This window comes from Marmota marmota, unplaced genomic scaffold (assembly GCF_001458135.2).
Source record: "Marmota marmota marmota unplaced genomic scaffold, marMar, whole genome shotgun sequence".
Classification (NCBI taxonomy): domain Eukaryota; kingdom Metazoa; phylum Chordata; class Mammalia; order Rodentia; family Sciuridae; genus Marmota; species Marmota marmota.
The window spans coordinates 6,045,816-6,067,987 of record NW_026000020.1 but is presented as its reverse complement, the minus strand read 5'-3'; the positions used below and the strand labels follow the sequence as shown (position 1 = coordinate 6,067,987).

Genomic DNA, 22,172 nt, shown 5'->3' with positions numbered 1-22,172 from the left:
ACTGCTAGGATTACAAGTGTATGCAGTGGCCTGGCTGTGTTGACAGTTACTAACTTGCAAGATATACAAAGTAACCAAAGCAAGTCCCCACTTCTCTAGATTCAAATTCACAAATGACAGCAGTTTCTTCTCCCAAAAATATTTTCCTAATTTTATATGCTTAATGAATCTCAAACTTTCCCAATGTTTTGTGGTTCAAGCAGCAACCAGATGTAATAAAGAAAAAAACTAATAATTATTGATCACTATTTCACTAAACTTCAAACTAGCCCTATGATATCTGCTTTACAGATACCACAGTAAGGTTTTTAGAAAAGAAGAATGAAGTTGTATTCAGCAAGAAAGTGGCTGCAGATGGACTATGAATTTCAGCAATGAGATCCCAGAATCCACACTTCTAAGTCCATTACTACTTTCAAAGTAAACTTTACATTAATCCTCATGACTAATAACACCTTTGAGAAAACTAATTTTTAAAATAAAGCATATATTTCTGATAAGTAGGGAAAGAAGGACTTAGGAATAAGTGACACTTATTGTTCTACCTTTTATGATTCCAGTGCTATTTATTCTCATGAAGCTCAGGTCACAAGCTCTACTTTAAGCTTCTCGTGCTCCCACACACCACTCGAGTCTGAGTATAAGATTCTCAATGTGTCAGTTGTGTAACGACACATTTCAAAAAGAGAAGTTGAGTCTGTTTACTTCCCTATTTCATTTATTAAAAAATGATGCAATAGGGCTGGGGTTGTGGCTCAGCGGTAGAGTGCTCGCCTAGTACATGCGAGGCCCTGAGTTTGATCCTCAGCACCACATAAAAATAAATAAATACAGGTATTGTGTCCAACTACAACTAAAAAATAAATTTTAAAAAATGATGCAATAAATGTGTTCTGTATATGTAATATGAATTGTAATGCATTACAATATATAAATAAAATTTATTAAAAAATGATGCAATAAAAAATATGTTCACTTTAAAGGCAAATCTTTCTCTACCATAGTTCTTGGAGGGTTTTTTTCGGTGAAAACTTTTTTCTGAATATTGCAACCAACAACTTGATATAATCTGCCTCTTAATAAATTGCTAAAAATGATTCATGAAAACAATAAATGTTGTAAATAGCGGAAACAGAAATCACATGGGGGGTGGGGCAGGCATTAGTAACCTAGGCTGCCACGGTCTTTACTCTGACTTCCATGGTCTTTCCCTCTAAAGGGAAGAGTCTAGATCAGTTAAATCCTCTACAAAAAAACAAGAGGAGGAAGGGCCCCCAAACCCTGAGGTCAAAGACCCACCTTGCTCCTCTCAGGGCCGGAGGCAGCTGAGCCACCCCCACCCCAACTGTTCCCAGCAGCGTGTTAGCATCTATTACGGGCCCTACTTAAACCCTCATCACAATCTGTAATAATTTTATTAATCATTTGTGTTTAGCCCATGGTTTGAAAAACGAAAGATAATATTGGTTAAAACAATAACATCATGTCAGAATTTACCATTGTTACTGATATTAATATCTCTTTTACATTTATACTTGCTCAAAGCAAAGTATACCCACAGAAGCATAAGGAAGGAATAATACAGGTTGAGGTAGAAGTAAATTAAACAGAGAACAGAAAACAAGAGAAAATGAAAATGAAACTTAAAAAAATGATCTTTTTTTTTAAGATCAACAAAATTGGCAAGACTAACCCCAGAAACCAAGAAGCAAATGATGAATGATATGGGATGTTACTACTAGCCTTAGAGAAAGAGGCCTAACAACCACACAGAAGAGATTAAGAACACTATGCACAACTATATACCAACAAATTAGATAGCCTATGTGAAATAGACACATAACTAGAAAGACACAAACTACTGAAATTAACTCAAGAGTAGGAAATCTTAGACCTATAATGAGACTGAATTGGTAATCAAAGTTTTCCCCAAATAGTCCAGAGATAAATGGCTTCATCAATGAGCCCTATCAGACATTTAAAGGAGACCAGCAATCCTTCACGAATTCATCCAAAGAATAAAACACTTTCCAATTTATTCTATAAAGGCATTAATACCCTGATACCAAAATCAGACAAAGTCATCAAAAGGAAACAGAGCCGGGTTCTGTGGTGCACACCTATAATCCCAGGAGCTTGAGAGGCTGAGACAGGAGGATCAGGAGTTCAAAGTCAGCCTCAGCAAAAGCAAGGTGCTAATAAGCAACTCAGCAAGGCCCTGTCTCTAAGTAAAATATAAAAGGGCTGGGGATGGGGCTCAGTGGTTGAGTGCTGCTGAGTTCAATCCCTGGTACCCAAAAGAAGGAAAAACGAAAAGGAAACTACCAATCAACACTCCTTATGAATATGGACATAAAAGTCCTTGACAAAATATAAGTGAACAACACCTAACAACACATACGAGGATTGCAAAAACAAATACAAGACAAAAGAAATACACATTAAACTATAATGCGTTGCTGAAAAGAATTAAAGCTACGAAGCACTTGAGATGGCAACACTCCCCAGGCTGATCCCCAAAAGCAATCTGTCAAAATCCCACTTTGCCTTTCTGCAAATCAACAAGCCAATTCTAAATTCCTAAGAAAATTCAAGAGCAGCCAAAAGAATCTTGAAAAAGGACACACTGGAGGACCAGTCACTGTGATTTCAAAGCTTAATGGCAAGCTGTACTGAGCAAGGCAGTGAGGTACTGGTACTGAAGGGGAGACAGACTTGTCGGTCAAACAGGGAAAAAAAAAGAAAAAGAAAAAGAAAATAACTCTTGGAGAAATGTAAATCAAAACCCAAACAAAATCTGACTGCACACTAGAATGGCTACCAAAAAAAAAAAGAAGAAGAAGAAGAATAGTGTTATCAAGGGTGTGGAAATACTGGAGACTCATAAATTGCTGGTGGGAATGTAAAATGGGGTAGTGACTTTGAAAAAGTTTGGCAGTTATTCAAAAAAGTATATAGGCCTGCTCACCTAGCATGTGCAAGGCCCTGGGTTCGATTCTCTGCACCACATAAAAATATGTAACAAAATAAAGGTATTGTGTCCAACTACAACTAAAAAATAAATATTTTTTTAAAAAGTATATACAGAATAACCATATTATATATGGATTCTACTCCTATTCATGCAAGAAAACTAAAAACATGCATACAAATCTGCACATCTATGTTCATAACTCATAATAGCCAAAAGGTAGGGAAAATCAAACAAAATATGGTGAATAATTTTTTTCCAGGAATAAAATTACAGGAATGATGAAACATACCACAACATGAACCTTGAGAACTAACGCTAAGTGAAAGAAGCCAGATACACAAGACCATATATTTTAGTATTCCATGTATAGCAAATATCCAAAATAGGCAAATCTATAGAATCAAATGTAGATTAGCAGTTGCCAAGGGCTGGGAGGGAACAGAGTGTCCCTTCTAAAATACATGAGGTTTCTTTCTGGGGTGATGGAAATATTTTGGAACTAGATGGTGGTAATGCTTACACGATTCTGAACACAATAAAAGAAAGCCATATAGCTTAAAAGAGGAAATCTATGATGTTGGAATTATGTTTCATAGTTTAATTCATTTTGAGGTGTACTGCACCTAGCTTCTCGATATTTTAGGCCAACAAACAATAAGAGGAAGAGTACGCTGGGCGTGGTGGTACACACCTGTGATTGCAGGTACATGGGAGGGTGAGGCAGAAGGATAGCAAGTTCAAGGACAGTCTGGATGACTTAGCAAGACTCTGTCTCAGAATAATTAAAAGAGTTGGGGAAATAAAAGGGGTGTGTGTGTTGGGGGGGGTGGGGGGATACTGCATGGTTTTGTGTTCCTATTCCCTAAATCTTTTCTAACGACTTTACCTGAAGTCCTCTTTAAACACTATGTAACCACAGGGTAAAATGTGATCTTTGCTCCAGAAAAACCTTTATATTTTCTAGTTCTGTCAAGTTTAACATTTCATTTATTAGCATGTGCTGCATATGTATGTGTGGGGGAGGGACAGAATGAACAGCAAATGAAGCAAACAGTCAATGACAGGTGGTGAGTCTAGGTAAAGGGTGTGTGTTTTTTACTCCATTTTCATTCTTACAGATTTTCCTAGTTTGAAAATATTCCAAATAAAATGTTTACAAGAGAAAATCACTAAGACTTATAAAAATTTGAATGTTTAAACACACTTATTCTTTTAAAAAGCCAGATATAATGGTATGCCAAATACTGGTTACAGAGGCGGCTGGTATACTTACTGCTGCCCCAGATTAACCGTGACAAGAACAATGAGCTGCTGACATGTCTGTGACTACAGTGTATTATGGCCATCTTAAAAATGTCAGTTAAAATAATTCGCTTACGCCAACTCAGCTATTATACAGGGATTTTATCTTGTGTAATTTCCAATAATAAATATTACAAGAAACTTGGTTTATACATAACATGTACATTGTGGATGCGTAACAAATACATTAGGTTTCATTCTAAATATTAGGTAAGTAGTTATCCATATCTTACATGCTTTTTCCCACATGTTCAAAAACTAATTAAGAAACTAGAAAATAAAGAGATTAAACCCAAAGAAGAGGAAATAAAGAATATAAATTAAAATAGGCGTTTGGCCAGTAGTAGACCATCTGCGCGGCTTGCATAAGGCCCTGGGTTCAATTCCTAGCACCTCAAATAAGTAAATAAACAGCAGAAAACAGAAAAATCAAAGGTACCTTTTTGTTTAGGAAGATTAATGAAATTCATTGGGCTGGGGCTGTACTTCAGTGGCAGAGCACTTGCCCAGTAAGCGCAAGGCTCTGGGTTTGATCTCCAGCACTACTAAATAAACAAATAAATAAGTAAAATGGGTAATCCTCTACCTAGACTAGTCAGTTACAAACCAAAAGGGAGAAGCCATGCATTATGAGCACACGATCTCCCTGGACACCACTACATTTTCTAGAAATACTAGAAGGCTGTTAGGGAACATCATTAACAGTTCTGTTTACAGTAATTCAGATCAGGTTATGGTGGACAAATGCCTTTCCAAGACTCAACATGCCAAAGGTCACAAGGGAAAAACTGCTTAATTTGAATATTCCTGTATGTACCCCAAAAAATTTACTTTGTATTTTAAAACTTCACAAATAAAATTCCAGGCCCAGATATACTCAATGATAATATCTCCTAAATATTTAAGAAAAAAATATTCAATATAAACTCTCCCAGAAAAGAGGAGCAAAAAACTTTCCAACTCATTTTATCAACCCAGCATCACTCAGATCCCTGAAGAGCCAAAGACATTAAAAGAAAAACTGCAGACAAATATCAGATCTTTGTTATTATAGATGTGAGACCTCTTGTCAAAATTTCAGGAAATATAATCCATCAATGAACCAAAAACAAACAAAACAAACCAAACATCATGACCAAATGGAGTTTACCCCAGGAATGCAATATTGGATTAACATTTTTTTAAAAAGAAAAAGTCAACCCAAAAAAGACTTCAAGAAAACAATCATCTCCAAAAATGAAGAAAAAGCATTTGACAAAATTCATCATCCTTTCATGATAAAAGATCTTGGCAAAGCATGAATAAAAAGACTGATAAAAGGCGTGCACAAAAGAAGCACAGTCAAGATCATAATCAACAGTAAAGGACAAAATACTTCCATCTAAGACCAGAACAAGGAGAGGATTCCATCTTGCAGCACTCCTGCTCCGGGTCATACTGAAAGAAGGCAGGAAAAGGAAAGAAATTACAGAGTTTGGAACAGAAAATAAAACCATTTTTTGCATACAAACAATACAATTTGAAATGTAGAAAATCCTAAGAATCCTACAAAATTTTACAGAATAAGCAGGTGAACCAAGTGGCAGAAAAAAGAGCCACATTACATCTCTTAATACCAGTAAGGAATGACTCTAAAATGAAAAATCAAAACCACGGGTTGGAACAACTCAGAGAACAGCTAAGTAAATTGAGGGACCAACCATGTACTTGAACCAAGAGACTCAACACTGTGAAGACACCTAGTCCCCCAAATTGATCTAGACATTCGATGCAATTCCAGTCAAAATCTTAGCAGGCTGCTTTGTAGGAATTCACCAGATGATTCTAAAATGTATATGAAAGAGCAAAGAACTTAAAAATGGTGAAAACAATTTTGAAAAAGAAAAAAGACTGGAAGATTTCACACTGCTTGACCTCACAGCGCAAAGCCACAATAATCACGACAGTGTGACACTGACAAAGACAGCAGACTCCTAGAGCAGAAGACAGGCTCAGAAACAGACCTTAACAAACAAAGGTGCCAAGACAATTCATTAGGAAAAATAACTGTCTCACAAAACCAAGCTGACACAAATGGAAAGCCACATTGGAAAGAAAGGAACCCGGATTACTCAACTCTTGGGAAAAAAGTCATACTGAAATGAATGACAGAAATTCGTGAGCTAAAATTCTAAAACTTGTTTAAAGGTGGGGGGGGGGTGTTAAAAAATTTAGTAACCTTAAGTTTGACAAAAATTTTTTAAGATACAACCCTTCCAAAACCCAAAACACTCCATGAATTACAAAAAAACGAGTTTTCAGGCCAGGCATAGTGGTGCACGCCTGTAATCTAAGCGGCAGGGAAGCTAAGACAAGAGGATAGCAAGTTCAAGTCATCCTCATGGATGCTGAGGCACTGAACAACTCAGTGAGACCCTGTATCTAAGTAAAATACAAAATAGGTCTGGGGAGGTGGCTCAGTGGTTGAGGGCCTGTGAGTCCAATCCCTGGAACCCACCCACCTCCCGAAAAAAACAACAAGATTTCATTAAAACATTTTTTTAAATTTCTACTTTTCAAGAGGCTAAAGTAAAACTATAAGTCAGACTAGAAACAATATTTGCAAAATATTTATCTGACCAAGAGCTTGTATTCGAGGATATGTAAATAACTCTTATAACCAATAAAGAAAACTCAATTATAAAATGCAGAAAAAATGTTTGAACAAGCATTTAAGAGAGGACAATATGAACAGCACATGAAATAAGGCATGTGAAAATAAGAACATGAAAAAATGCTCACAATCCTCAGTCATTAGGGAAATAAAAACACAATGAAGTCCTACTGCCTACCAGGAGAATGACTGAAATTAAAAATCGCTACTGTGTCAAGTGTAAGCGAAGAATGTGGAGGACCTGGAACTCTAATATACAGCCGACTAGAATCGAAAAAGGTGCAACTACTTTGGAAAGCATTATTAAAACATATATATCCACCAACCAGGCACTTCATTCCTAGGTATCGCCCAAGAGAAAATAAAATACATGTGCATGAGAAACTGGTACATGAATATTTAGAGAAAACAACTCTCATTTGAATCTATGGGTGAACAGATAAACAAACTGAGCCATACCCATCCACACTATGGAATACTGTGCAGCAATAAAAAAGAACACTCAAAACACACAACATTAGAGGAATCTCTCAATAAAATAATTATGCTGAAGGAAGGAAGGAAAAAAAAAAAGTACTATACATTTCTACTGATATAGAATTTTAGAATATGCAAACTAATCTGTAGTGCCATAAAGCAGACAAGCTGTTGTCTGGGGGTTGGATAAAGGGCAGAAGAGAGGGTAATGTGTTTATTATCTTCATTGTAATGGAGAGTATTGGTTTCACAGGCCAAAGGCCAAGCACTGGCCAAAGGTCAAAGCTGCATACCTTAAATATGTGTAGTTTATTGTACATTAATCGTACTGTGATAAACCTGGTTTTTTGTTGTTACTGCGTGGGTTTTTTGTGTTTTTTGTTTTGTTCATTTTTGGTACCACAGATTGAACCAGAGGCACTTACACATCCTCAGATCTTTTTATTTTTGAAGCAGGGTCTTTGCTAAGTTGCTGAGGCTGACCTGGAGCCCCTGGGACACAGATTGTAACACCGTGCCTCACTGAAAAACCCATTTTTAAAAAGTCAAGATTCCTCCTTTCTTTTACATGGGACTTCTTTGATTTGAAGGATCTAAATCACAGTCTTAAATCAACTACTTGAAGATTTTTCTCCAAAAATGCAACTAGTCTCCTTGCCTTACACCTTTATATCCAACTGGTCTAATATACTGAAATGTTCCCTCTCAGAAACACATGTCTTGTGATGATGACAGCTACTGAACATCAATCATTACACTAAACAATGTTGTTCTTGTGAAATATTCAAAATTTCAGCATGAGGACAAAACAAAACAAAAAACCCACAGAACAAAACACATATCCGAACCTATCAAGCCATTACCTGACCGCTGGTTAAATCAGCAATGGGGAAAATGCTGGCAAAGCTAAATAGTGTACATTTTTATTTGGATGACAGTCAAGTAAATATTTACATAAATAAAATTGAAAAACGGACATACTAAGCTGAGTATGTGGTATGCTTCAGTTAGAGACCAGCCAGGATGAAGTGCGGCAGTACATTTTATGGACCTGCCCACCCTTCCCCACCCTTCCTCTCCCTGGCTTCTCCCAGAATGCCTGTGGCTTCTGCAGCTCCAGTCCTCTCCAGTACCTGGGTCCTCATGTCTCTCAACTTCCTCCTGCTCCTAACACCTGCTGCACACTCCAGGCCTGAGCACTGGGATGAGGTCTGTCTTCAGGATATTCTTCTTCAGGCTGAGAGAGCAGGTAACCCAGCAGTTTATGAGAAAGACTTTTGATTTTTTGCAAGGTTCAAGGGCACCTCAGAAGTCCTCTGGAAGCCCAATGCGTTTGGAATGAGAAAGTGGGGGTGGGGGCGGGGAGGGGTGTCTGCTGGGCTTCAAGGTCAGCGTTCACTACATCTGCATTCTGTTTTATCCACTAGAGATCTCAGTCCAGTTTCTTATCACCATGGAATTAACCCTGCTCAGTAATCTGAGAGAGAGGCTGGGCTTATCCTGATTCACAAGTGTCCTCCTAACAGCCTTGGCTTACAGAGGGGAGTGGAATCAAACTGCACAGAGCCACCCAGGCCCAGTGGAACATTTAAAGTTCAGATGACAGACCAAGAAGAGCAGAAGCAGACAGCAGGAGAATCCAACAATTCAACTGATGGTAGACACTCATATTAAGCACAACCAGACAGATTTAAAAAGTCAAACACTGCTTTAAGAGAAATTAAGGATCTAAAGTGGTTAAAAAAGCATGGCCTCATTTTGGGTTAGCATGCAGGTTTGATGTTAAATTGAGTATGTGTTATAATTAGAGGGAAAGATTTTAAGAATGTTTATCTTTGTTAAGTAGTGTAAGCTATTTTTACTAGTAACTGTGCCTTTTGTAAATATGTAATCCAATATGTTACTGTCAGTCTTTAATAGCTTATTCCTCATGTGACACACAAGTTTAAAGTACTGTCCAATGAGATTTTAAAATGAAATCAGATATTCATCTAAATGTGAGTTTTTTATAAAAAGAAGGAAAAAAAAGTAAAAGATGCCAAGTTTGGCAGGTTCCAAACTCAGTGACGTTTTCATCAAAAACCAAAATACCCAAATTCTGTTGTACCCACATACTCACTATTTTACTTACATATAAATTGTATATTTACTATATTATAAACTTAGTAGTTTATATAAACTATAATAATTACTATAAATTTATTAGTCTTGTTTTACTTTTTGATTACATTAATGTCTGATCATCGCTGTGCTCTTTCCCCTCACTAACCAGGCACAGATCCTAAGTTACCTCTAGCTGCCCTGGTTTGCTTCAAAGCTCCAGGGATACCATTTTTGGTGCTGACCACTGGCTAAAAACAGAAGGCACCAGTTAACTCAAATGATAGGGAGGGGACAGGTTATTTTATGTTCTCACTGTAGGGTGAGTCATTTACAAACCTCAATTTCACAGTTCTGGAATCCAGGGAGCACTGAGCAGGTTTAAAGAGGTTGGAGAAATGAGATAGAAGCTAAGCCCCAGCCCATGCTAAGCCCTGGAAGTTAGGTGCTACTTCCCCCCACTTTCTAGTAACTTGCCCAGGGTCACACAACTTGGAACTGGCAGAGTTACAAGAGTCAAGAGGACAGCTCAGGTCAGCCTCATATTCAAGCTCTGGTTGCCTCTCAGCAGCCTCCCATCCATGCAAGGAGTCTCCAAATAAGCTCAGCTTCTTGACGTAGAGAAAGCTCATGGCAAGCTAGTACGACATCACGTTGGTCCTCAGTATGTGCCAAAACGCCCTCTGCAGGAGCGAGGCCCCATGGGATCCTGCATGTTGCAGCAATCCATGGGCTAGTGATTTAAATACCTGTTACAGAGAAGGTAGGTGGATGACCAGATCATGACAACAGACAGAATCTGAGATGACGATGCAACCAACATGTGAGTGACAATGCTGACGCAGGCAAGGAGAGGTGAAAACTGAAGCTTTCAAAAGTCACCAAGGAAGAAATGGTGGAGATCTGAAGTCTACAGTTTAAAACAGGCAGCACCACTGTCAGGCAGCACCACTGTCAGGCAGCAGTGGTCTGTGAGGGGGAAGAGAAAAGACAGTGCACAGGTCCTTTGGAAGCCAAGAGAAGGGGTCCAACAGAGTCAAGGTTGCAGAGAATGGGAAAGACAAGGGGACTTTCAAATAAGCCCCCATATTTGGCCAACTGAGAGCCACTGAAAAGTGTTTAGACAGGTTTCTGAGTGGCAGAGAGAAGGGAGACTACAAATGGGTTTCCTGGAAGGTCACGAGAACAGGGAAGGGTGAGCCTTGGGAAGAAGAAAGGCTCTCTCAGAAGGATAAGTACAGAGAAACACGCAGGTGCAACATAAAGTGAGGCTGACAAGAGGGGTGAGAGAAGCCCGAGCCAAGACTCGGGGTCACCTGTGCCTGGGCAGAGTGCACGGGGAGGGGAGAGGCAGGGGATGGAGGCAGATGTGCAGAACTAACTGCTGCAGCCACCTAGCCCAGACAGTGGCCCTGACTCTCCAACGGGGAGTTTCTGCCAGACCTTTTCCATAGTGAACTTTAACCTGCAGAAAAATTTAAAGAAAAATTTTTTTGCCAGATTTGTTTCAGTACATCCCATATCTATTTACATATATTTTTTTCCATTTTTCTTCTTTGTCCAAACCACCTGAAAGGAAACTACAATTCCTTGTAAACACTTCCTGTGTGGATCCCTAAGAACAAGGACTTTCTACTACATAATCATAATTCTATTATCAAGCCCCAGTGTTTCAATACTGATACTTAATATTAATGATATGAAGATATATAGCCTATGTTTAAGTTTTCTCAATTGTCTACTCAAAACTGTCCTTTATGAGGCTGAGGACATAGCTCAGTTGGTAGAGTATTTGCCTTGCATGCACAAGAGTTCAATCCCTAGCACCACCACCCCCACAAAAAAAAAAAAACCCCAAAAAACAAAAAATGGTTCTTTATCACCAGTTATTTATTTATTTTGGCAGTCAGAATCCAATTATGGATCATGCATTATATTTGGTTTTAACAGCTCTTTATTTTCCTTTAAATCAAAACAGTACCTTCAAATATATTTTCTTTCATAAAACATTTTTTTAAAGAATCAAGTCTTACTTAGTGTTATAAAGACTGTCCCACAATATTGATTTGATATAGTGTTTCATGACCAAATTCATATTAAACATTTTTGGCAAGAACAATATATGAAAGATACATACACACCAAGAGGCAGATATCAGTCTGACAATGCAGATGAGCTCAAGTGGCTTGTGGTTTCTGCAGTAACCACGAGACCTTTCTATAATAAAGATGACTTTTCCCCTTTGTATTTAATAAATAATCCATAGAAGAACTTTGAGCTCCACCTTTCGCCAATGACTTCAGCATCCACTGCCTGAATCAACGATTACAGTGCTGGCTGTGAAACTTGGTTTTCTAATTCAACCTCGTACCTTTACTGCATGGCATTCTGTGGCCATCTTTGCCTCCCTCTGCCCTTGTCAATTTTGAACATCACTATGTACTTATGGATTCTTCTCCCATTATAACTGACTATTGACATCATTCTTTTCTGAAATTCAAATGCCCCAAACTTGGCTAATGGGAATCCCTTGAAGCCAGCTACTATGTCCTCCTAACAAGTGCCCATTAGTCCTTGAGCACCTTCTTTATGGCACAATAAAATGTTCCAGGATCACCTTACAGTTTTTCTGAGTTCTAGATAATTTTACTAGTAAAATCTAATCAACACATAATGCTGAAACTGCTTAAAAATAAATGACTAATACTATACAAATAATTCCTCATAGGAAAAATGATCTCCCAGGTGATTTTAAAAAATCAACATCAGAAACGGGCAAGAAATATTATATGAAACCTAAAACTAACATCCCTTAATAATACAAACACCAGAATTCTTAACTTTTTAACCAATCTGAATCCAGCATTATTTAAAAAAGAAAAATAGATAATAACCAAACAGAGGTAATAAATAGGAATGTAAGGTCAGTTTAAATTGTTTTTGAATCAATGCATTTTAACATATTAACATTCTAAGAAAAGTTAAAACCATCTCAATATATAGAAAAGGAATTTGACAAAAATTCAACAATTTGTGACAAAAACTATCAGTGAACTAAGAATAGAAAGAACTTCCTCAGCCTGATTATGAGCCTCTATGAAAAATCTACAAATAACATCATACTTAAAATGGTGAATGACTGGGGGCAGGGGACTGTGGCAGGAGGATCCCAAGTTCAAGGCCAGCTTCAGCAACTCAACAAGACCCTGTCTCAAAATTAAAAATAAAAAGGCTAAGGATGTAGCCCAGTGGTAGAGGCCCCCTGAGTTCAATCCCTAGTCCCCAAAAAAAGAGAAAAAAAGAGCTACAATAATCAAGACAGTGTGGTACTGATAAAATGACTGACATGTAAATCAGCAGAACAAAACTGAGAATCCAAAAACAGATATATGTGTGTGTGTGTACATATGGCTTACTGAATTTTCAAAAAAGGTGACAAAGCAATTCAATGGCAAATAAATCTTTTCATTAATTGTGCCATAATAGCTAACATCTAAATGCAAATAATGAATATTGATTCCTACCTCGTACCATGCATAAAAAGATCTCAGAATAGATTGGAGAAATAAACAGAATAGTTTAAACTATAATATTCTAGAGAAACACATAGGAGGAGTAAATCTTTGTGACAAGGACACAAAAAGCACAAACCATAAATGAAAAAGTTGAAAAACTGGACTTCATTCAAATGTAAAACATTTCCTCTAAAAAAAAATTGTTTAAAAAAAAATGAAAAGGCTGAACACTGGGAAAAATTATTAGAGATATATACACATACATAAAAATATTGTACATGTATGTATATAAAATATGCATCTATAATTAAAAGATTCTTACCCATGTTACATAAAGAGTCTTCAAAAGTTACTAAGATAAACAATTCAATAAAAATTGGGAAAATTTTTTTTTTATTAGCTACACATGACATTACAATGATCTTGGCAATTCATACATTTGAATCAATTGGGGTATAATTTCTCATTTTGGGGAAAATTTTTTTGACTAAAAAACAAAAGATCTTGTTAAGAGTAGCCCAAAAAGCACATGTAAAGATGTCCAATATCATTAGCCATTATGCAAACACAAACCAAAACCATAATGAAACACCTCTACACACCTACCAAAATGAATGACAGGTATGGACAAAGACATCCTGCAAAAACAACTGGATGCCAGGCATAGTGGTGCACGCCTGTAACTCCAGCTATGCGGGAGGCTGAGGCACGATCACAAGGCGCAGGCCAACCCGGGCAACTCAGCAAGACCTGTCTGAAAATAAAATAAAAAGGGCTGCATAGCTCAGTGGTGGTGCGCTTGCCTAGCACGTGCAAAGGAGGCCCTGGGTTCAAGCCCCAGTACTGCCAAACAAAGAAAAAAATGAAGAGGAAAAAAGTTTTTCTTCTCTATATAGTGGTAAGTCCATTCAAGTTCAAAATATTTGGACGTGGGGTGATTGATATTTGAGAGAATAACTTATTTCTCAAATAGGACTGTTTTCCTGAAGACAGTTCTCACCCACAGGCTCACACAAACATGTTACATACACAACCCACTTCCAAGAAACCTGGTAAACCCAGTGTTCACACTCCTGGACGTTGTGCCACTACGCGGGCAGCAACCCCCCCACACCCATCACACCACACAGCTGCAGTCGGAAGTCTCCTCTTCCTCACTCAGGAGCACTCCTACATCCCCAGACAAAAAAAAAAGACACTAAAGGAGACCACCATCTCCGAGTTCAAGAACACTGCTGTTCAATTTAGGAAGCTAGGAAATTGTCATGGCATTCCACCTTACTCTAGATTACTCAAGGCTGATCTCTGGCCTCCACTTCCCTGCAGTTTTGCGCAAATCACTTCCTATTACTAAAGTGGTATGCTAGTCGCACAGCTCTCCTGTACAGTAAACGCATCCTACTGCAAACCAATCACAGGGAAACACAGCTAGAACCGAAGTCAATATTTTCCATAATTTCCTTAAAACAGTCAAATGAGTATTATTCAAGAAAACAAAAATCAAGTGCAACCGAGAACGTGAATAATAATCTACTTTTATTGTATTGACCTTGTTAAACACACACTTTTTTGTTATTTTTAATCATACTTGACAGGAGAGTGTATCCTGACATATCATACATGCATTGAATGTAACTTCCCATTCTGCGGTTGTATATATGATGTTTAGTTATACTGATCCTGTATTCATATATGAACACAGGAAAGTGATGTCCTATTCATTCTATTCCCCCTAACAAATGCTTTAAATATAAAGTCCTAGACTAAGCCACTCCTGTTGCTGTTTTTCCTTAAGCTACAACTTCACTTCAAGGAAGAAAGGCATTAAAAATAACCCAAGTAAAATGTTGAACCTCATCTATCATGTGCCTCCTGCACAAGGAACACTGTGCTAGACAATGCGCCTGTACTGTTTTCATTTAACCCCAACAAATCCTGGGAGGGAGAATCAAGTTTCTGAAACAGGGTCACAGGTTGACTATTCCTTATCTGAAAGGCTTGGGACCAGAAGTGTTTTGGATTTCTGACTCTTTCAGATTTTGAAATATGCTGGGATCAGACCCAAGTCTAAAAACAGAAATCATATTTCATGTATATCTATGCAGACAGCAGGAAGGGCATCTTACACATTTTTTAGTAGGCCTGAATTTGGTGGTGGTGGTGGTGGGAATAGCAGTGCTGGGGATTGAACCTGGGGCCTCAGGCCCGCCACCCATGTTCTACTACTGAGACTCAGCCCCATCCCAGTGCTTGGGGTCTGATGTGTGGAGTTTTCCATTTTGCCATCGTTTCAGTGCCTAAAAGGCTTTGGACTCTGGAACATTCTGAATTTCAGATTTTTGGATTAGGGATGCTTAACCTATAGTAATACTATTTAAAATATACTATTAACTCATATTAGGAAAGCATGGGAAAACACCAACTCTTGGGTCCTAAACCCTAGTTACCCCACCCAAACTATGAACTATGGAAATACTTCTTGTTAAAATAGACACTACTGCTGAAACTGGGGCACATAACCACCACTTTCCCCACACTTACTGTCAGGGCCATTTATGGAGCCCCTCTGCTAAACACTTCGTGGACAGCAGAATGACGAACCTGGACAGCTGTGAGAAGCCCTGTGACTGGGCATAGCTCATCCGATCTCACAAATAACACAGATTGTTTAAAAATTTCTTAGCGTAATGAAAGCTGCTTCTAAAAATCTGAACAAATTCTCTTGTGAATATAGATTGTATAAAACTGGCCTAGCCCTATACAGATTAACTACAAAAGCTATTCTCTACCTTTCTCTTGCCTTCGCATGGAGAAATGATCTAAACATAATTCTGAATTCACCTCGAGATAGAAAATGGATGGTATTAGCTAAGTATCCTAGTGTAGCTCTTCAACTAGATCTAAAAATCTTAATGAGTAGAGAAATAATAAAACAAGAATAAACTGGTTAAGGAGTTGTTAGGTAGCAGTGAAATGCAGGCAAGGTCACAGGTGTTCTTTAAACTACTTTAGAATCTTCTTTAAAGTACTTCCAAAGTAAAGAAGAAAGCAAAGAGTGATAGTTAAATTGTAAAAATGAAAAAGAAGCAAAAGGAGCTAACTGGGAAATATGTCAAGAGAAAAGGATTAAAGGAATAACTCTTGACAGGGTCCATTGATGCTGACATGATTATGGCTAAAAGTATGTCCGTTTATCTGGGGAGGAAGATTCCTTCAGCAGCACAGGCACACTGAGATAACTTCTGACCAAAGACTGACCCCAATGCCCACATTAACAAGGGACTGACTTGTAGATGAAGCCCCCCTAAATAGGATGGCCACCATGACAGTTCCAGAGAGGACCAACTAAGGCCCAAAACTCCACTGCCCAAAGTGAAGGAGGAGTTGAACATCTGACTGATGAACGTTGCTGAAGGAGATCCCAATTTTCAAATTAACCATAAAACAATAATAAAATCGAGGCCGGCATTGTCTCCTTTGTCCTCTGCTTGGAGGTGGCCCACCCTCTCTCTTGAGAGTGCTTTTTGCTTTCCTTTATTTTCACCTCACTTTCACTTCTAATAAAGTTCTCTTGCATGACTTTTGGTGTCTAACTTTAAATCTTTTGTCAGAACACAAGAACTGAGGTTTGGAGTTTCAGGCCCCCTGCTTTCCTGTGACAGAGTGAACAAAACCTAAAAGACCTAACCAAAAGGAAATTCTGAAACTGAGTATGTGATTAACAAATTTAATTTCTTTGCCATCATTAATTTGATACAGTTCAATATTTTTCCCTCTATCATAAAGCAAATTTCTATCACCAATGTCTCATGTTAGACTGACTAACTTGGGATGACAGACTGGACCCAGGGACCATGTGACCCTCGTGGTAAAGTGCTGGTCTCTGCTCATATCCAGCTCGGGCCAAACCTTTCTGGGGTGGTTAACACTGTCTGCAAGAGGCAAGTTCCCTTAAACTACCTCCTGAATTACTTTAAGAGAAAAAAAAAAAAAAAACTTTTTTCTAACTTTTGAAAGTTTTACTTTTCAAATCTAATCTTTGAGTGTCCTGGTTTTTAAAACCCTTTGGGAAACCAAAGAAAACAAAACAAATAACATTTATCAACTCCTAGAGGAGAGGGATCATCTCCTCACCTCTGAGGCTTCAAAACCAAGTTAGTGCCCAACACTGGCCCTCCATACGTTTGCCAAGCTGAACACACGGCATACCTTCAGGCCAAGGAGCTGGTCTGGCCCAGCTGAAAATAACCTGGCCTGGCCTGGTGTTACATAATAGTCCAGATGAAAATGTAAGATGAATATGTAAGAGCTAGGGCCTGCCTGATCCAGCACTCAAGAGTACCACGCCCTGCAGGCGACTGGAAGTGTCCTCACTGAATCAAAGAGGCACTCATACTAGCCCAATTAAGACAGATCAGGAAGCTGAGGCGTGAGGTCTAGATAACCTGCTCAAGGTCACAGCCCAGCCCAGATTCCAAGGCAGCTGTATGTTAGTCTCTACAGAGAGATAGGCACCAGGATCCTGGTGTACAATGACAAGACTAATCATTCACCAGAAAGACACACTCTGACCAAAAGGCTTCCATGAGTATTCACAGGTCTGAATTCAGCCACATCTGCCCATCACTTAAAACAAAGTTGCTGTCATTTTTGTGGTGCTAGGGATTCAACACAGGACCTCGCAGATGCTAGGCAAGCACTCTACCACTGAGCTACATCCCCAGCCCTAAAAACAACTTTTTAAAAAGGCACATTTCTACAGGTAGCAAGGATGGTAAGTCAGAACTGAAAGGGCAGTGTTTTGACTTGTAGTAAAACAGATGTACATGGATCGGGTCCTATGACCTAACAAGTATCATTCTTTTCACTATTAGATAAAGTGATCAATACACAGGTTTGTGCATACAGTCAGTCAATTCAACTCCCTCCTGTGACACACACCTCAGTATGTATCTCTAATCTTACATTGTAATTATTTGTTTATAACCGTCACCGAATGAGAAATTCTTGGAAGCTAATAGCTATGTCTTATTCATAAACATATTCCTGGAGCCCAGCAGTACATTCTAAAAACCCTGGCTGTGTGGAAGATGCACACTGATGGAGAATGGGAAGCACATTGTTCAGATGTGACCACAAAATGAAACGTTTTGAGATGGTCCCATTTATTTAAATTCTAGACCAACTGGCCAAAAAAGAGAATTAAAAAATTAAAGTATAAAGATCACATGGAAATAAGGAAGTTTAACGAACTATTTATTTTAAAAATGTGTACTAATCAGCCAGGTGTGGTGGTGCATGCCTGTAATCCTGAGGCTCAGGAGGCTGAGGCAGGAGGATCACAAGTTCAGAGTCAGCCTCAGCAAAAAAGCAAGATACTAAGCAACTCAATGAGACCCAGTTGCTAAATAAAATACAGAAAAGGGATGGGGATGAGGCTCAGTGGTCCAGTGCCCCCGAGTTCAATCCCTGGTACAAAAACAAAAACAAACAAACAAACAAACAACAACAACAAAAAAACATGCACTGATCAAAACGGGCAATGGCAAATTTTTCAAGAGGGTTAAGAGTGCGGGGGAGGGGCTGAGGAGGGGAGTGGGCATGGGAAGACCAAGCAGAAGTTTAACCTCCTGACCCTTCATGAAAATAAAATAAAACTCCACACTGCTGGCATACAGCTTTACGTGTACTACCTTTGATTATACGTCCATTTTTTGTTAAACTTGAATTTTCTGAAGCCTTTTATAAGCAAAATTTTAATCTTCAAAATAACCAGCTTCACATCTTCATTATATTTCTAATTGTTGTAAAACACACTTGCTAAAGTTACTTTAGTCCTCAAATGTAGGTTGGAAACCATTGCCAGATAGGATGTCCCCCATATCTAATTAAGCACTTAAACTTTGACTTTATTGCCTTGTCTTGAAATTTGAAGTTATTTTCTTACTGTATTTATCATACTTGTTTTAATCATCTGTTTTCTTTAAATGCAATCAATTCCAAATGGATTACCTATTCTTTACCAGTGACTTTGGAATTTTTCATTTGTTTGTCTTATTAAAAGTTCTGGATTTAAAAACAAAAAACCACACATACTTTCATTACCATTTAGTCTAAGAGAAGAGCAATTTGTCCAAGATCACAAGCTGTAAGTATCAGAGCAGGGAGCAGGGAGCATGGTGCTTTTCCCTTCAGTCCCCCCATTCGGTCTGTCTCCCACAGAAAACATCCTATTGTGATGTCTTGTTACCACTTTTCAAGTTTTTTTTTTTTTTTTTTTTTCCTTAAGGTGGAGACAGGGAGAGGAAAACAAAATCCAACTCTCCCTTTGAGACACAGACACATTATAACAAAATGACAGTGTCTTACTGCCTAAGACCCCAAACAGGTAATTTATTCTATGCAGAATCATTTCAAAAAGTGTTTGCTCAGCTTATGGACTCCAAAAGTTTCATTCAGACTAGACATTTTGCTCATAAGGAAGAAACAGTCCTGCCAACAGGCACGTAAACCCCACATGTTAGCTGGAAGTCCCTTCAGGGCATTCTGCCATTCCCAGTGTCCCCAGCAGCTAGCCTGTCCTGGCAGGTCTGCCTGCAGGCGTGCTCACCACCCCGAAGGCTCTTGCAGGGGTACCAGCCCAGGGTGGGCAACCACCAAATTCAAGTTAATGAATTAACCTGCCATCATGCAGTCTAGCCTGGAGACAGGTAAAAACTGAGGTGTGACTACCAGAGAAGGGCTCAGAGGGTCCTGTTTAGGGGCAATTTTTTTTTTTTTTTTTGAGAGACAGAGAGAGAATTTTTAATATTTATTTTTTTAGTTTTCAGTGTGGACACAACATCTTTATTTTATTTTTATGTGGTGTTGAGGATCGAACCCAGCGCCCCTCGCATGCCAGGCAAGCACGCTTCGCTTGAGCCACATCCCAGCCCAAGGGGCAATTTTTTTTAATCAGATTTTTTTTAATTGATTCAGTCTTTAATGTATCAAGTATTGACATTTTAAGGCAAAACGAACTTCTGAGGTAAACACAGGGCTGGTCACACACCTGTGGGTTGTGTGTAATTCATTTTCAACTGAGCTGGGATTTACTGAGCGCCTGCTGTGTACCTTGTTCCATGCAGATAACGGCAGGCCCTTCTATCTCCCTGTAAGGAGGCCTCCTTGGAGAAGGAGTTCCACCCTGGTAGGGGAGCTGTTCAGACAAAACCCCAAGTCTTCAGAAAGAATGCCAAGCGGCTGCTGGTGGAGAGTCCATTAGAAGTGAGCACTATACCAGCAGTGCTCGCCGGACTCCTGTGGTGACAGGCTGACTGCAGTGAGCTTCAGGCCACAAATACCTCGGGATCACACTCCGTCCCCAACTCAGCGCGCGCGCGCGCGCACACACACACACACACACACACAAGCCAGTTTATTGAGGCACGTCAGCCCCCCTCAGAACAAGGAGGATATGACGGTTAATCAGCTGACAGACCCACTGAAGAATGATCTGCTGCCTGCTATCACAGCTGGGCACGGACACGTTAGCTGTTATCTGCCGTCCCACAAGAAGCCACCCAGCAGGCCCTATCTTAAAGCTAGCCCCTGAAGAGGGTCAGCGGGGTATGTGTGCTGATAGACAATCGCACCATCACCAGCTTCTTCCAGCTGCAGGCCCTGCCCACCCACACTCCCCAGCTCCTTCCTCACAGCCTCCCCTCTGACCATCTGTCCCTCCTCGGTCTCCAGAGGCCCTAAAAGCCTAGCTTGCATTTTCGAAAGCATATTCTTTTCCAGATCCTCATGAAGGGTGCTTCCTGGCTCCTCTGCTCTCTTGGAATGTGGCTATGTGCTGGCATGCCTCTTCCCAGGCTGCCCGCCCCAGGTCCTGGAGCACTCACTCTGAACGTCAGAAACGCATCCACACAGGCGCACCTGGTGAGACGACTCCACATGGCACTGTGTGCAAAACTCCTGAACAAGACAAGACGAGGCCACGAGAACCCACAGGGACACAACTATGAAACTGAAAGCCGAGCCCACATTCTCTTCCAAGCACCTGGCATCTGACGTGTATTCTCCCTTCCTTTTTTTCTTTTGCAGTACTAGGGCTTAAGCCCAGGCCCCTGCACATGCTAGGCAAGGCCTCAGCCACCAAGCCACACCCCTGCCCTCCACGGATTGTTTTCTTTTTTCCTCCCTGTCACCCTCCACCCAGGGTCTAAGCTGCCCAGGCTGGCCTTGAACTTGTAATCATCCTGCCTTACCTTCTGAGTAGCTGGGATCACAGGTGTTCACCACTGCACCCAGTTGTGGATTCTCCCTTTGAAGAAGTCTTTCACAAAACCCTGGACTACCTGGGGTTACAAGTAATGAAAAACCATTCATGTCTCTGAATTTTACTGAGCTTATTGCAGGACAACCTGTGTGAGGCAGAGCTGTGCAGGGAGCCGAGGGTGTACCACCAGGTCAGTCTACCTCTACCAATCAAGACGCTGCCACGTTCCATTCCCTGCTCCTTCATGACTGAGCATTACTGTAACAGAGCTGCTGCGGTCAGTAATGTTTCCAGGAATCTGCTATAGTGAGCTAGAGGCACAAAGCTCATCCCCAGGGGCACGCACTTGGGAAAATTTGATTTTCTGTTGGAATTCACAGGGACATATAAAGAAATGGCTACTCATTGGGGTATGTCCTCAGGTTCCCATGAGGATGTTGACAGCTGATCAAGAGACAAAAGCTTCAGGCAGTTTCTTTTATGAGGTGAGAAGGGTAGGACAATGTAAAGGGACACAGAGTAGAAGGAAACAGAGAACAAAGGCAGGAGGTCTTCTCTGTAAAGACACCAGAAAACTAACTTCATTCAACCTACACAAAGTGCCCACAACTCCAGCAGGTGAGTGTCCATTTTAGAGGTGAATGTAGGCCACAATCAAATAATTTCCTCCAAGGACACGTACAGCCAGTAAATAAGCTAATGCATAAGGAGAAGCCATCCATCTGCAACACTTTGACCTTGATTGTTCACTAAGCACTGGATCCCAGGCAGCAGCCAGCAAGGTGGAATAAAAGGTGCTGCACTGATGGGCCTCCAGGTCCCAGGACTGTGGCCAGAGGAGGGAGATAACTCAAGCCCACCCTGCGGCAAGAGCAAAGTGCCCTGTGT

The 22,172-nt window shown here is 39.8% G+C and overlaps 1 long non-coding RNA gene across 1 annotated transcript; it reads left to right on the top strand.

Annotated features, from left to right (window-relative positions):
* Positions 1–2,144: 2,144 nt before the first annotated feature.
* On the top strand, positions 2,145–6,770 carry LOC125618823. The gene is made up of 2 exons (XR_007350203.1): positions 2,145–2,192; positions 6,669–6,770. It is a non-coding gene; the product is annotated as an uncharacterized LOC125618823 (long non-coding RNA).
* The last annotated feature ends 15,402 nt before the right edge of the window (positions 6,771–22,172 follow it).